Consider the following 15,315-nt stretch of genomic DNA (forward strand, 5'->3'; position numbering starts at 1 on the left):
AATTTATGCAAAGGATATGTCAAGCAATGCTATTTATTCTAGTGAAAAAATACATCTTAAATGACTTACAAGAAATAAATGAAATGTATTATGTCATACTGTTAATTAAAAATTGCATTATGCAGTGATGGTAATTAAAACTTACATCTGGCGAGGCACAGTGGCTTACGCCTGTTATCCCAGCACTTTGGGAAGCCAAGGTGGGCAGATGTCCTGAGGTCAGGAATTCAAGACCAGCCTGGCCAACATGGTGAAACCCCATCTCTACTAAAAAATACAAAAGTTAGCCGAGTGTGATGGCAGGCGCCTGTAATCCCGGCTACTCAGGAGGCTGTGGCAGGGAGAATTACTTGAACCTGGGAGGCGGAGTTTTCAGTAAGCCAAGATTGCACCACTGCACTCCAGCCTGGGCGACAGAGTGAGATACCTGTCAAAAAAAAAAAAAAAAAAAACAATTTACATCTATGCTAATATGGAAAAGTAGGTATAAAATGATGGATTAGAAACAACACACATTTTGTCTGGGCGTGGTGGCTCACGCCTGTAATCCCAGCACTTTGGGAGGCCAAGGCGGGCACATCACGAGGTCAGGAGATCCAGCATCCTGACTAACACGGTGAAACCCCATCTCTACTAAAAATACAAAAAAATTAGCGGGGCATGGTGGCGGGCACCTGTAGTCCCAGCTACCCGGGAGGCTAAGGCAGGAGAATGGTGTGAACCCGGGAGGTGGAGCTTGCAGTGAGCCGAGATGGTGCCACTGCACTCCAGCCTGGGCGACAAAATGAGACTCCGTCTCAAAACAAACAAACCAACAAAAAACATATTTTGTGCATAATGAAATCAAGTACTTAATATATGTGATAAATAACAAAGATCAGAAGAGAATTCGATAATGCTGACAAGAACATTTAATATTTCATTAGGGAATTCCTTCTTTAAAGATGCTTAAACACGTAATAAAAAATAATTCTACCTTTGGTTAAATTTTTTGCATTCTCTCCTTCATTTCTCTCTCTCTTTCTGAAGAACAGGTCAATTTAGGAGTAAAATAATCACGTAAATTTTAATATTTTCTTAAAACATATTTTCTACATTTATGTAGAAAAATAACATGTATACTTACAATACATGTTAAAGGCAAATAATTAACGTCTTTAGCATATAAAGAGCTCTTACAGATTACTATGGAAATGATGAATGCAAAGATGGGTACAGGATATGGTTAGATTGAAGAAATACAAATATATTAACCTCACTACAGTTTAATAAGAACAAATTAAAATAATGAAAAACCATTTTTATCTATCAGTTTAGTGCGATAATTTTTAAATGTTGGCTGGAGTATTAGGAACTAGGCACTTATAACTTTTGGTGGAAGCAAAACTTGGTGAAATGCCCTAAGATACAATTTGTCAGTAAAAAACGGACCTAGTTTCACTTCAAGTAATTTTCTTGATGTGGCTTCACTTCAGGTAATTTTTATTTAAGTAACTAATCATAGATATACAGAAATATATAGCTATAGAAGATTAATGAAAGTATTACTTGTAATAATAACCAAAAAGAAAGAAACAAAAAACAACCCATATTTTTTATGATAGGAGATTCAATAATGTATTATATATTCTCTCAGTGGTATATGAAGCAGCCATTAAAATCATTCAGAATTATAAAGAAGAAAATGATAAATGTTGGCAAGGATGCAGAGTGATGGAAACTCTCATACACTGCTGGTGGGAGTGTAAATTGATATAAACCCTTTGGAAAACAATTTGACAGCACCTACCACAGTTAAACATGTGCATCTTAGGTAGATATCCAAGAGAAGTGTGTGCCTGCATGACCCAAAAGACATGTTAAGAACGTTTGTAGCAGCATGAATAGCACAAAACTGGAAACAACCCCCCGTGTCCATCAACGGCAGAATGGATTGATAAAATGTGTGTTATGGTCATGCTATAAAGTAATATACAGCAGTGAAAATGAATCAACAATACATGCAACAACATGGAGGAATAGCCACCTGACAAGAGAATACATGCTGTATGATCCCATGTATATAAAGCTCCAAAACAGAAAAAAAAATAAACTACAGTGTTTAGGAATGCAAGACAAGCTGGTAGAATTATGAGGAAAACCAAGAAAGGGATCACCGTAAAATCAGGAGATGGCACCCTTTGGGAGGAGAGTGGGGGACTCAGGATCAGAAAGGCCCTGGGTGCTTCTAGAGTGCTGGCAAGACTCTAATTCTTGACATAGGTGGCGATGACATACAGTATCACTTTATAGAAACATGTTAAACTACACAAAATTATTTTATGTGCTTTTCTATTTGTGGTACTGGACAATTTAAAAGGTTAAAAGAGAAAAAAAAAATCATATCCAAATTGATTTGTAACTTCCAGTGTCATGATTGATTCAGACAAGGATCATCCATGAAAGCTAAAACCAGAGTGAAAGGTTGTGGGGGAAAAAGATGTTCTCAGGGTCAGAAGTATCACCCATAGATGCTTCTTACTGCAAAGGGGAAAACGTCTCTTTAAAATGCATCAAACTTACCGTCACGTGTAATGGAATGACCTCCTATCACAAGCCTCTGCTGGATACAAGGAGGCGCACAGAGCGTCACCCTGTGGTAATCTGCCCAGAATGAATGACCTCATGAGCAAGCAATCAGACACATGCAGAATATGGGACCTTCTGCAACAGAGGCTGGCAAACCAGGGCCTCTGGGCCACAGCCAGCTCACCACCTGTTTTTTATCATCCTCCAGCTAAAACTGGTTTTTACATTTTCAAATGGCTGGAAAAAAAATTAAAAGGAAAGTAATACTTTGTGACACATGAAAAGTATATGAAATTCACATTTCAATCCATAAATGTGTTATTGGAGCACAGCCACACTCATGCATTTTGTCTATGACTGTTTTTATGCTACAGCAGCGAACACCAATTAAGCAAAATGTTATTCCTCAAAGAATTCCATTCTTCTCACTAGTAGGCTTGAATTTTAAAAATTTTCCTCAATTATTATTACTATGTTCTGAGTTTTGTCAGTAAATATTTTGTGGAAGTTTGTTTTCTCTTTTGTTATATGAGTATATACATCGTATTCTAGATTTTTTGCCTTTTGGCCCAAATATGCCTAAAATATTTACAGCCTGGCCCCTTCCAAGAAAAATTTGCCAACACCTGTCCCGCAGTCAGCTGGGCTCATTCAGCCTCCCATTCCCACTACCCACCACCCACCCACCGCAGTAGCCAGAGATCTTGCACACGCACATCCTCTGCTTCTCCTCTCCGGAACTTCCTGGACCCTGCTGAGCTGTGGCCCACTCCATCCTGCATGGTCTGGCCCCTGCCTGTCTCTAAGACCTCCTCCTGTGCCTCTGTCCTGGAGTCTCCTACTTAAGTCTTCTGCGTAGTCATTGAGAGCCCAGAAAGGCTCTTCCCATTCATCCCAGCTCAGGTGTCCCTTCCTCCTACGCTGCTGGCTTTTATATCTGCAAACCCCCTGCTTCAGAGCAGGTAGTAGTTTTTAACTTTTTTAAAAATTTGAGTGGGGTCTATATTTCATGTTTTGTGTCACTCATGCCTGGCTCGAAATAAGTACTCAACTCTCTGAATAAATGAATACATGAATGAATGAACAATTATTTGTGTAAATTGGGTTAAGAAATGGAGTTAAAACTTTTTATAATCAGTGTACAGAACTCTAAACATCTATGTTGTGAAAGAAAAAAGTATATTCAAAGGTAGAAAGCATGGTAAGAAAGACTTTGTTTAGGACCGTCATAACAGGTGGATAGGATTTTGCAGTAGGGGAGAGAGATTGGGCTCAACTCCGAATACAACATGGGCAAGAGGGAATATATAGCCCAGGAGCAGGGTGGGGTCAGTAAATATACTAAAAAGAAACATCAGGGCTAAAGGGGATTCTGGGTGAATGGAGCTAACAAGACTCTTACTGAAGACAAGCCAGGGTGATCAGACATACCCTGGGGGTTGGTTAGGGATGAGGCACCTGATTGTATATCAAGGGTGATCACATATCGAGATGGGGTGGTCCTTGCTAAACCGACTTAGCAGGGGGTTTTGTCAAAACTGGATTTTACAAGGGAGTGCACAGGTGGGCCTGGGAGAAGCTTTGGAAGCTTAATTAAATTTTGGTTAGGAGGTCAGGATTCTCTGGTCAAGAGAGCCTTTGTCAGTGTGCATAGACCAGCATGTCAGGTTTTATTATATGTAATCTTTGTAAGATGGGGATCATTTTGTGTGAATGTCTGATCCTCTGTAAGGAAATGCAAACTTCACGCCAGCTCTGGAAGACCTGGGGAGTAGGTTAGGGGGAAATTAGGCTAAACGTTTTTTAGTTTCAGCCTTCTACCTCTCCCCTCACCCCTTCCTGCTCCTCCCCATCTCCATCCCTGATGAGCATCTTTTCTTTTTTCAAGAGTGTGGAACGGAGAGAAGAGCTGATGGGGCCTGCTGAAGCTGTGAAGCAGGCTTAAAGCAAAGCCAGACGGCTCTCTTTGTCTCCTTTCCCTCATTTCTTGCTTCTGGTTCCCCAGTTTTTGAGCTCCTTTGTCTTATCTCTTTAAAATTCAATATTGTCTGGCACAGTGGCTCAAGCCTGTAATCCCAGCACTTTGGGAGGCCAAGGCAGGTAGATCACTTGAGGTCAGGAGTTCGAGACCAGCCTGGCTAACATGGTGAAACCCCATCTCTACTAAAAAATACAAAAATTAGCCAGGTATGGTGGCGAGTACCTGTAACCCCAGCTACTTAGGAGGCTGAGGCAGGAGAATCGCTTGAACCCAAGAGGCGGAGGTTGCAGTGAACCAAGATCACACCACTGCACTCCAGCCTGGCTCAAAAAAATAGTAATAAAAAATAAAATCCATTATCAGTGTCAAAATTGCCCACATGGTGTGTTGGTCCACTTAAATTTAAATTATTACTGTTGCTTTACTTATAAGATGTAACCTAAAAATATATCTAAAGGAAATAGAATGGATTTGATATTTGAAATGCGTCAGAATTTTACTGAACTTTTGATTTCAACTGTACTTTGACCCCTTGGTAGACTCCAAGATGAGCAAAGAAGCCCCTCGGGGGCCTGTGATTTCTGTTTTCTTGCCACGGTCCCTAACCGTGAGTGGTGCACTCTCCCTACATGTCACCGACCAGCTGAGAAATTCTTTGCAGTTGGGTTGCCCAGGCAAAGCCTGACAGTAGGGTTTATGGCTACAGCATTTGTGTTTATTTATAAAGTAGAATGTGGATTTTTATACCATTATTTTTTAATGTTGCCATTCAAGTTTCAATATCCTAAGGAAGAAACAGTTCACCTAGGGCAGGCCATGTCTTATTATTTAAATACAAAGAGGAAACTGGCTTGATAATCACTTTTTACCATGAAAAGCAACGCTCTAAGTAGGAAGACACTTAGGTGCCGTATATTTCTGCCTGCCCGTTTCGGGAGTGATGTTTCATAGGATGCTGAAGGGAGATTACAGTGAGGAGCTTATCGCACCCCTAGTTGTTTTCCTCCCTTGTTCCTGTTTGCCAGAGTCTTTGCTTTCAGGAAATTCGGTGGCATGATTTTTCTCCTTGTAGTCTAAGGATTGCATGATTCCTTGGCAAAGTAGGCTTTCCAGTAGGAAATATAAGCTGTGACATATATTGGAAGGTTTTCCCACCGTCTTTAGCATGCTGGGGTGCATGCGGTGTAGAAAAGCATGCCAATCTGTGAAAGAAAATGGAGTGCTCTCTGAAGTCCCATGAGAGCTTTTTTTGGAATTTTGTGTTTGCTGTTGTTAAAAAAAAAAAAAAAATGCAGGGGCGGAGGGTCGCTAGGTGGAAGAGTGCTTAGTAGAATTGCATATTATGCCATATTCTGGAAAACGTAATTTGCATGTCTGCTGGCGCATTTGGAATAATGAAAGGCTTAAAAATTCTTACACACTGTCACTCACTTAGGTTCCCCTGACACTCTGGTACTTTGATTAGTGTCACTAATGAGGGATTGGGGAAGCTTACCAGGAACTGATAGTGGCCACTGGAATAAGGAGAAGCCTTTTGCATCAGGCCAAGCTGTTAGGATAGTATTGACATTTGATTGCTGCTTAACAGTTTGCAAAATGATACCTCTGTCTTTAAGCAATTTTAAAAACTTGATTTTCCCTCTCTTCTTTGATGGTTAGCACCAGGAGCAGGAACATGGCTTTAGTGAAAAAGGAGCCAGTGTTGGCAGCAGGTTGCCTTGGTCTGGAAGAGAAAGAGGTGTGGCAGGACCTGCCACTCATACTTCCAAAGGGCCATTCAGGATGGTATTTAAATGTGTTTCTTTTTTCACAGCTGTGAGGTAGGAGGGGTGGCAGGAACAAAGAGGAGAGGGCTTGCAGTGGTGTGCAAGAGGCAGTGATTACAGACTCATAATGCCCAGGACTTGGCAAGAAAAGCCTGTGAGTGCTTGTTAAGGGCCTTTGTCGAGTTTCATAGGAGCCTGGAGCATAAGCCAAGCCGCTCGCAGGCGGCATCTGAGCTGAGGGTTATGGCAGGAAGGTGACACGGGGTACAACGCCAAAGGGTGACCCTGGGGTTTGTCTGTGGAGCAATGATTCCTAACTGGAGCTTTCTGTTACACCCAAATCTTCTGGCTCTTTGCCTTGGAAATCTTTTAAGATTCCAGGGTAACTAGTGATGCCTAGAAAACTGCCAGTGAACCGTTCCTCCCTCCACCAGGTTTGTCTTTTCATCTGTACACTGCTGTGCTTGCAAAGGCCACCATCGATGGGAGGCTGGGATCTTTGGAGCCCCTTACTTCTTCCCCCAAACTGCTCTTTCCTTCTTTAACCTTTCTTGTCATAGAAGGGGAAAAAAAACTCCACCCACGTCAGGTTGTTGCTGGTGGTTAGATAACCAGCCCTGCCCGGGGTGGAAAAGCTGTCATAAGGTGGAGTGAGGAGGGGTGGCCCATGCTGAGCTCCACATCTGGTGGTGCTGGACTCTGCAACGTGACTTCCTGGCTGCCAAGCCAACACACCACATCTCTGCAGTGGAGGGCTGCCTTGGCAGCCAGGAAGTCATGTTTCCTAGATTGTTTAATAAAAGGACAGGTAACATGAAGTGAGAAAAACAGGATACATGTAGACAGTGTAGTTCCAATTATGTAAAACAAAACTGTGTGCACATGCTCGCCTATGCACTCACATAAAGGCTGTAAAGGACACGGAATACATGTGTCATCACTGGGTATCTGGGGTGGAAAAGGGTTGGGTGATTTTTATTTTCTTTTTTGTATGAATCTGCATCTCCTCAGATGTTTACATGGAACATTTGCTTCTTTTATAATTAGAAGAAAAGGTTTTTAAAAAGGAATGAATTATCACTTACCCATTGGCTGAGTTGGATCCTGTAACAATAATGCTTCATATTAACAGGCATCCACTAAGTAGCTATTGTGCCCCAAGCATTGTGTTAAGCACTTAACATGGATTGTCTAAATTATCTAAATATGTACAACAATCCAATGAGGTAGGTACCAGTAGTGCCATTTTAAGGATGAGAGAACTGAGGCACAGAAAGTGTACTTATGTGCCTGTGTCACACAGCCAGTCCTGGGTGGAGGATGAATTCCTCCCCTGCCTTTCTGACCATTGAGCCTAACTGCTGTGTGCTCGACTGCCTCCAGCTGCATGAACAGGTTCAATAAGTGGTACTGATGACTAGGCAGTGAACACTTATGTAGCATTTACTATGACCTTTGCATTGGCCTATGGGCTAGCACATAGTAATTGAGTTATTCTTCACAGTAACCCTTTGAGGCAGGTACTGTTGTTCTCATTTTAAGGATGAGCTAACTGAGGCACTGGGGGCAAGTCACTCACTGGGCAGGGCTATTGTTGGGACTCTGGCAGAACAGCTCCCGGCTGTGCTCTGAAACACTAAGCCAAAAGTCCTTCGATGCAGACCTTCTCAGGGATTACTTCTACTTCTCTGAATCAAAAAGCCAGGAAGTTAATGGATTCGGCTCCCCATACCTTGGCCAGAGCTTCCACATTTCTTCTAAGCTGCCTCCTGAGATTCTGTTTTCTTTCCTTTTTTTTTCTCTGTGGTTCCATTGTTTCCCCCGCTCGCTTTTTGGTTCTTCCGCCCTTTTAATAGGAAAAAAAAAAAAAACATATTGCACATTGTCCTCGGAATAAAACTCATGGTTTAGAGAGATGCTGATAGAGAATCGGCATGAAGAAAGAAGATGCAGTGCAAAGGAACTCGGCTTTGTTTTGTCTTGGTTTACAGCCAATGGCAGATGAGCTCAGAAGGACAGGGTCTGCTGCTAGCAGTGCGGGCCACATAGTGGGGACGGTGGGTGCCCCTGTAACTCAGTGACAGCAGACTGTGTTCTTAACCTTGATCAGGCTATCATGCAAATTTAACTGAGCTTTGGCCACACAAAATTACGAAGTGTCTGCCTCTGAAGAGTTTAGAACCTGAATCCAGAGAAACCAGGGCGTGACATTGGTCACTGCTTGGTCATGAAAAAGATGAGCATAGAATTGGCTTCTTATTCCTAGACTAAAACTTTGTACCATATGTTGCCTCTTCATTAAGTATTTCCTGAATATGGGATCCTGAAGTCTCATGTTTAAAGAGCCCTCTTGCCCTCTGAATTAGTCACCTTTCATCCCTAAGCTTGCTTCTCTGCATATCAGACATTAGATGTGCCTAGGTAATGTTGTGAGCTCTCTCCTAAACAGACCAGAGTCGGGTGAGGGATGAGGGAGGATCTTGGGGCCAATGTCACAAAGCAGCTAATGAGAGATCTGAAGACAGAGAGTCTGTGCCTAGCTCAGTCCGAAGGACGTAGTAGGGACTCAGTTCCTAGCCTTTCTTCCTGATCTAGTGAGTTTAGTGCAGACATTGTAACTCACCAGGCAAACCTGTTATGAGCTAACCAACCACGATTTTCCATTTGCCGTGAGATTAAGCTTTGAAAGCCAGAACGACATTCTGTGTTGTGTTGTATGAGAACACCATCAACATTGGACCTGGCTGTGATATGAAAGTTATTTTTTAAAGAAAAAATAAAATTATAAAAGAACACACTCAATGCATTCAAATTTTAGTAAGAATATTTTATAAAGCAAATGCTGTTATATCAGAAGTAACAAATACAGGGACAGCAAAATTTTAATACTTGGGTATTATTTTAAAAGCCATAAAGTATCTTTTGGCACAGCCTTTCTCATTCCAACTCATTGTTTTCAAAGAGAATAGATCCTGTGCCTTTTGCTTTGCATGAAGATTTTTTTTAAATTCACAGAAAGGAATACAGTGTACCCACTTTGTACATGCTAGCAATAGATTTCCATTTTAATAAGGTCTGTTCACAATAGAGGAGTTTGAATGTGTTTTCAAGTTGGTTAAAGCAGGATTCCACCTGTACCACATAAAGTATTTAAAACAAAATGGTAGCCAGGCACGTTGGCTCATGCCTGTAATCCCAACATTTTGGGAGGCCCAGGCAGGTGGATGACCTGAGGTCAGGAGTTTGAGACCAGCCTGGCCAGTATGGTGAAACCCCATCTCTACCAAAAATACAAGAATTTGTGGGGCGTGGTGGTGCGCACCTGCAATCCCAGCTACTCGGGAGGCTGAGGCAGGAGAATTGCACTAAGCTGTCAGCTTTAGTAAGGATCATGTAATGTTGCAGCCTGGTGTGTTTAAAACAAAACATGTGGATTTTAGAGTCATACACCTTGGAAGCAGAATTTCAGCTGTGCCATTTCCTAGCCATAGGATGTCAAGCAAATTACTTAATAACTCTAAGCCTCGGTTTCCTCGTTTGTGAATGAGACTAATAATTGCCACTTCCTAGAGTACACTGCTCCTAGAATGGAAACTTCATAGAGGGATTGTTTTTGTCTATTTTGCTCACAATGCATCTTTAATGCCCTGAGCAGGAGTATAGCAGGCATAGAGTTATTGTGAGGACCCCATAAGATAGCAGTAGCAGCTGTTGCTTGCCAAGAGCCTCCTTAGTAGATAGTACCTACTTTCATTTTGGGGACTGGAAAACAACTGGATAAATAACCAGATCTTGGACTGACACGTTCAGGTCAAAAGTCCTTGTGGTCTGTACAGGGCAGGAGGTCAGACACTAGAAGCCAAGATCAAAATTGAGAACCTGAGTTATCCATGTGGAAAGTCAGGCCAGCAGTCTGAAAAGAGCCCAAAAATAGGTGGTGTGAGACGAAGGGAAAGTTTTTCCTTTGCCCTCTGAAGGTTTGTTAAAAATCACTGAAAAGAGGTCAATTAATAGGAGAAAAGGCATATCAATTTTATTAATGTGTACCTGGGAGTCTTCGGAATAAAGACCCAATGATGTAGCGGAAATTATCTGTTTTTATGTTTAGGTTGAACAGCCTATTGACAGCTGTGTGGAGATATGGTTAGACAAAGAGGATAGCTCCAATGCTAACAGATTGAACAGGGGAAACCCAGCAAGGCGTGACTGTCTAGACTCTTTCGGCCTCCCTGAGCTGCGTTCCTTCCTTCTGGGTGTGGGACAAGACCCTCTCTGGAATGAGGTCTTATGACCTACAATCAAACCAAATAGGTCAGATAGTTTATTTATGGCCAGTTTTTACACTGAAGGTGGTGGAGAGTTAGAGTAGTATTTTTAGATTTATGGCTGGCTTTGGGGAAAAGGGGCTCTGGTTTCTATGACCCAACTTGGGGAAGAGGGGTTCTAGTTTCTGTGGTTAGCCTTGGGGGAGAGTGGGACTGAGCGACAAGAGGGCAGGTGAAGGTCAGAGGAAAACCTTTGCCTCAGAGGCTGCTTCTGAGGCCTTCATTTTGGGGGATTGTTTTGATTCCAAGCAGTGTGCAGATGTTACCATTTCTAGGTCATCTGGGGTTCCAAGTCCATGGGGCCAGTACTTGCTCCTGCAGCATGATTCTGAGGAGTGGAATGGTTTGTCTTCTCTCCTCTTTTGCTGAGTTGAGTGGACCTGGGCCCACGGGTGTAGCAGGAGGTACCTGGAAGCAGCCACAGATTAGACCTACATGAGTGCAGCTGTAGGACTGTGACTGCTAAAGCTAGCAACAAATACACAAAGATGCGGGGGCATCCTGAGCATCCACTCCAGTGAGATGGCAGTTCCATTCAAACATTTTAAACATTTGGAGGGGACTTTGTTTTCTCAGCTGCCATTTGGTTCATCATTTCACAAGCAGCTTCACCAATAGCAGACCAAGAGGGAAGGGAGGGACATGTGTTTCCCTAGAAGGTTTAATCGTGATGCTCGTGCAAGAATTCTGGATCACCTGGCCCCAAGCCTCTCTCCAAAGCAGAGAAAGAAGTTCTTTAGGCCTTGTGGCAGCTTTGGGATGCTGAGATTCTAGTGCTGTGGGTTGGTCTTTCTCTACCTGAGCCAAACATTCATTTAAAACTCTACTGCCCGGGGAAATTTGAACACTGATGGGATACTGGTTTATATAAAGGAATTGTAGATAATTTTACAGCTAATTTTATTTAATAATATGCTTGTTATATTTTAAGAGCTCTTTTCTTCTACAGCTGTACACTGAAATATTTGTGGGTGATTTTGTACAGTGTTGGATATGTTTTTAATAAGCAGGGATTTGGAAGGGGAACGTGGGTTGTGGAAAGACATAACAAGATGGGCTGGAGTTGATAATGGTTGAAGTTGGATGATGATGCCTGGAGGCTCAATTGTACTACTCCCATCATGTATGCTAACAATTTTTCATAGTAAAAAACTTTAGTGGACATCAACAACCTCACATTTAGTGCAAAATATAAGTGATTTGGCAGGACCAAGGAAGGAGTTATGTAGCATGCTTTCACTAATTCAGGTGGGCATTTGAGATCAAATGTTATATGCTTTTTAATTTTAAAAAATAAAAGTTCATAAGTCATCTGCTTGAAATTCTATATGTCACTGTGATTTATTCCCCTTATCTTGACCCCAACCTAGCCCAATCTGGCTCCTGTTTTTCTAGGGATTAACATTAAGGTTTTATTGTTTTGTTTTGTTTTTAAGCTCTCCTGCCCTAATCATTGAGTTGACATATGCAATGGTTTGGGTCTTTTCTCCTAAGAACACAAATGGATACAAACAACAGGAATGTCAGAGAAGCTATGGGACTTGCCATCATAATCTTCCTTGCTACTTTTTATGTAAATAAACCACAGACCAAATGGGAACACCAGATATCAAACAATATTTTGTGAAACTGTTGCATTTACTGTTCTCTGCCCTGGTACAAGGACATCTATCACTAGCTGGTGTTTTCTCCCACAAAGCACAGAGGACATTGGGGCAATTATCGAATCAAAAGTTGCCAGTTGGCAACTCTTCTTGATGCCAAGGTCACCAGATATGGAAGAATTTTCACCTTCAGTGTTCTGTAGTCTGACTAAATGCCTCTCGTGACTGTATTGTTGAAGAATTTCAGAAGGTGGTGAGGGGGAAGGAGCCTTAAAGCCAACTCTAAGAGAAAAGCCTCTGGTCATAGAGACAGCATACAAAGTGTGTGTTGCGGCTTTAAAAAAACAAATTTGTGTGTGTATGTACACGCACGTGTGTGTATTTCTTTATATATACATATTTGTTAAAGACCATCATCTGAACTATTAAGAGACAAAGGGAAAAGCGGTCTTTGGTTGTGCTAGACCTTAGCATAGGTCAATGTATGTTCTAGAACAGAAACATGTCAGATGATGGAGTTTTCTAGGAAATAAAATCTAAGACAGAGGTGGAATAATTATTTAAGGGCTTAGCATCATCAGAGCAATTGTTTGTATTTTCTTCTGAGTTGCTTTTGGGGGTTGATTTTTGTCAGAGGGAAGGGTATGTCTTTAGGGATAAAAGAATAATTGGAAATGTAAAATGTCTCAAGACTCGTTCATATGCCTTTTGGGTCATCAGAAACCATGTCTGTTTACTAATGCTTGCTTAGATAGTTACATTTAAAAGGAGCATGTTTTCCCATGAATGTGAAACTTCATTTCATGAGGAGGCACCATGCTTGTTCCCCATAACTTCATCTAGCTTTTATTCTAAAAAAGTACATTTTTATTAATAGGTAATTCCTAAAAGGAAAAACCAAATGCAATGGTTGATGTAAAATTAGAGAGACTGACTTTGGAGTATAAAGGATAATGGAAGAAAGTTCAGGAGCCATGACTTTGGAGTATGAAGGAAAACGGAAGAGAAAGTTTAGGAGTCTTGAATTAGGAGTTTGAAGGAGAATGGAAGAGAAGGTTTAGGAGCCAAACTCCAGGGCCTCTCCTGAGCTGGAAGAACACAGCAGGTCTGGTTCTTTGTGGTTATACAGGGCAGGGCAGCGCCCCATCAGTGATTCAAGATGCCACAACATGGGTACCCGGGGACTTCTTCAGACCTCACAGGCCACCACAGAGATTCAGACTCACACAGGAGAACATGCCACCCCTGCTCACCCCATTGAGAACCACTACAGAAAGTGAGGATTGAAATAGGGACAATGGAGACTCACCAATAAACATGATTCCAAAGGGCCAGAGAGCACCATGCCCTACCTGGCACACACTCACCTTCCCCATGTGTTGGAGGGATGCCTGAGCTGGAAAGACAAGGCCACAGGCCTGTGTGTCAGGTGGACCTGGCTCCCGAGTTTAGTCATCTCTGATATCTGGGCCAATTCCTTTGAACCTCACTTTCCTCATCTGTGAAATGGAAATAATAATACCTTTATGGGGTTGTAAAGGAATTCACTGCAATGATGCTTTAAAGCATCAGCGCAGATCCTGGAACATACTAAGTGTTCAGTTATATCAGTGGCAGTCCCCTCTCCCACAGTCCCCGGCATCTTGGGATGGGGTTCAGTCTCACTGAGTTTCGCACTGTCCTCTCTGGAAATACAGCAAACCCTCCCGTGTCATATTATACTCCTGCCAGGCCAACCTTGTTGGCCATGTCGCCTTCTGCTTCTGTGCCAGGAGAGACTGTCCTCAGGAGGGTACTGAAACTGGAGGTGGGGGATGGAGATTGAACCCCTCTTTTCCCAGGGCTCTGCAGAGCAGAATGTGAAGCTCACTTCCTGGTGTCTGCGATGTTCTCCTTGGCTCGGCCACAAGCAAAGTCACACATCAGCTTCTCTTTACATTATTGGGGTTGTCACTTTTTAGCCCACCTTCTCCTCTTTTTTTGACCAAATCTTTTCGATAGAATCATCAAATCCTGACCCTCATCTAGGAAAAACTCTGGCTGCTCCTCCTCACCAGGGTCATACAAGACCACTCCCTCCTCACCATTGACTTATGTTCAAAGTAACAGTATACTTTTGTGTTCCAGGCACACAAAATTTCCAAACAGGCTTGGCCTGTTTGGCTTAGATAAAAGCAATTGTCAAGCAGTGGACCTGGAAGGCTCGGTGGACTTTATGAAGTTCAATGTCGTTCCTTCCTGCTGCATGCTGGCACTGATGGTGAGGGCTATTGGCAAGACCAGCTGCAGGGCCGCATGCTGGTGCAGGCTGGGCTGACTGGATGGGTGCCCCAAGAGCTGAGCTTCTTTCACATCTGCCTCATCAATGCCCTCTTGGTAACCTTGGATTTCTGTGCCTTTCACCCTTCAGGCCCCACAGTGGGGAAAGTCCTATAGGGAGAGGTTTGAGCGTGCTATTGATTTTCTTTTTTGCTTCATGTTGCTTTTGTTTCATTTTAAGTGTTGCTAGGCAATGCCTGAAGAGAAACGCTCCTCTAAAACTTATTTTATTTTAATTTTTACTTGTTTTAATTTTTTAATTTTTAATTTTTAATTTTTGAGATGAGAGTCTTGCTCTGTTACCCAGGCTGCAGTACAGTGGTACTACAATCATGGGTCACTGCAGCCTCCAACTACTGGACTCAAGCAGCCCTCCTGCCTCAGTCTCCCAAATAGCTGAGACTACAGGCATACAACACCATGCCTAGCTAGTTTATTTTTTATTTATTTTTTATTTATTTTGTAGAGACAGGGTCTTGCTTTGTTACCCAGGCTGGTCTCAAACTCCTGGCATCAAGCAATCCTCCTGCCTTGGCCTCCCAAAGTATAGGCGTGAACCACCATGCCCAGCCTAAAGCTTTAAACATGTTCTTCAAAGGCTGGGTTCTCAAGTGTAAAACAGGGAAAGGCTGGCCAAAAGTGGAAGGTGCCATGACCATACCACATCAGATTCAGAGCCAGACACCAAGAGAATCAAGACCAACAAGAATCATCGTACCATTCAATTCCCTGATTCACTGCTTTGACACCTG

Source organism: Papio anubis, chromosome 4 (assembly GCF_008728515.1).
Source record: "Papio anubis isolate 15944 chromosome 4, Panubis1.0, whole genome shotgun sequence".
Taxonomy (NCBI): domain Eukaryota; kingdom Metazoa; phylum Chordata; class Mammalia; order Primates; family Cercopithecidae; genus Papio; species Papio anubis.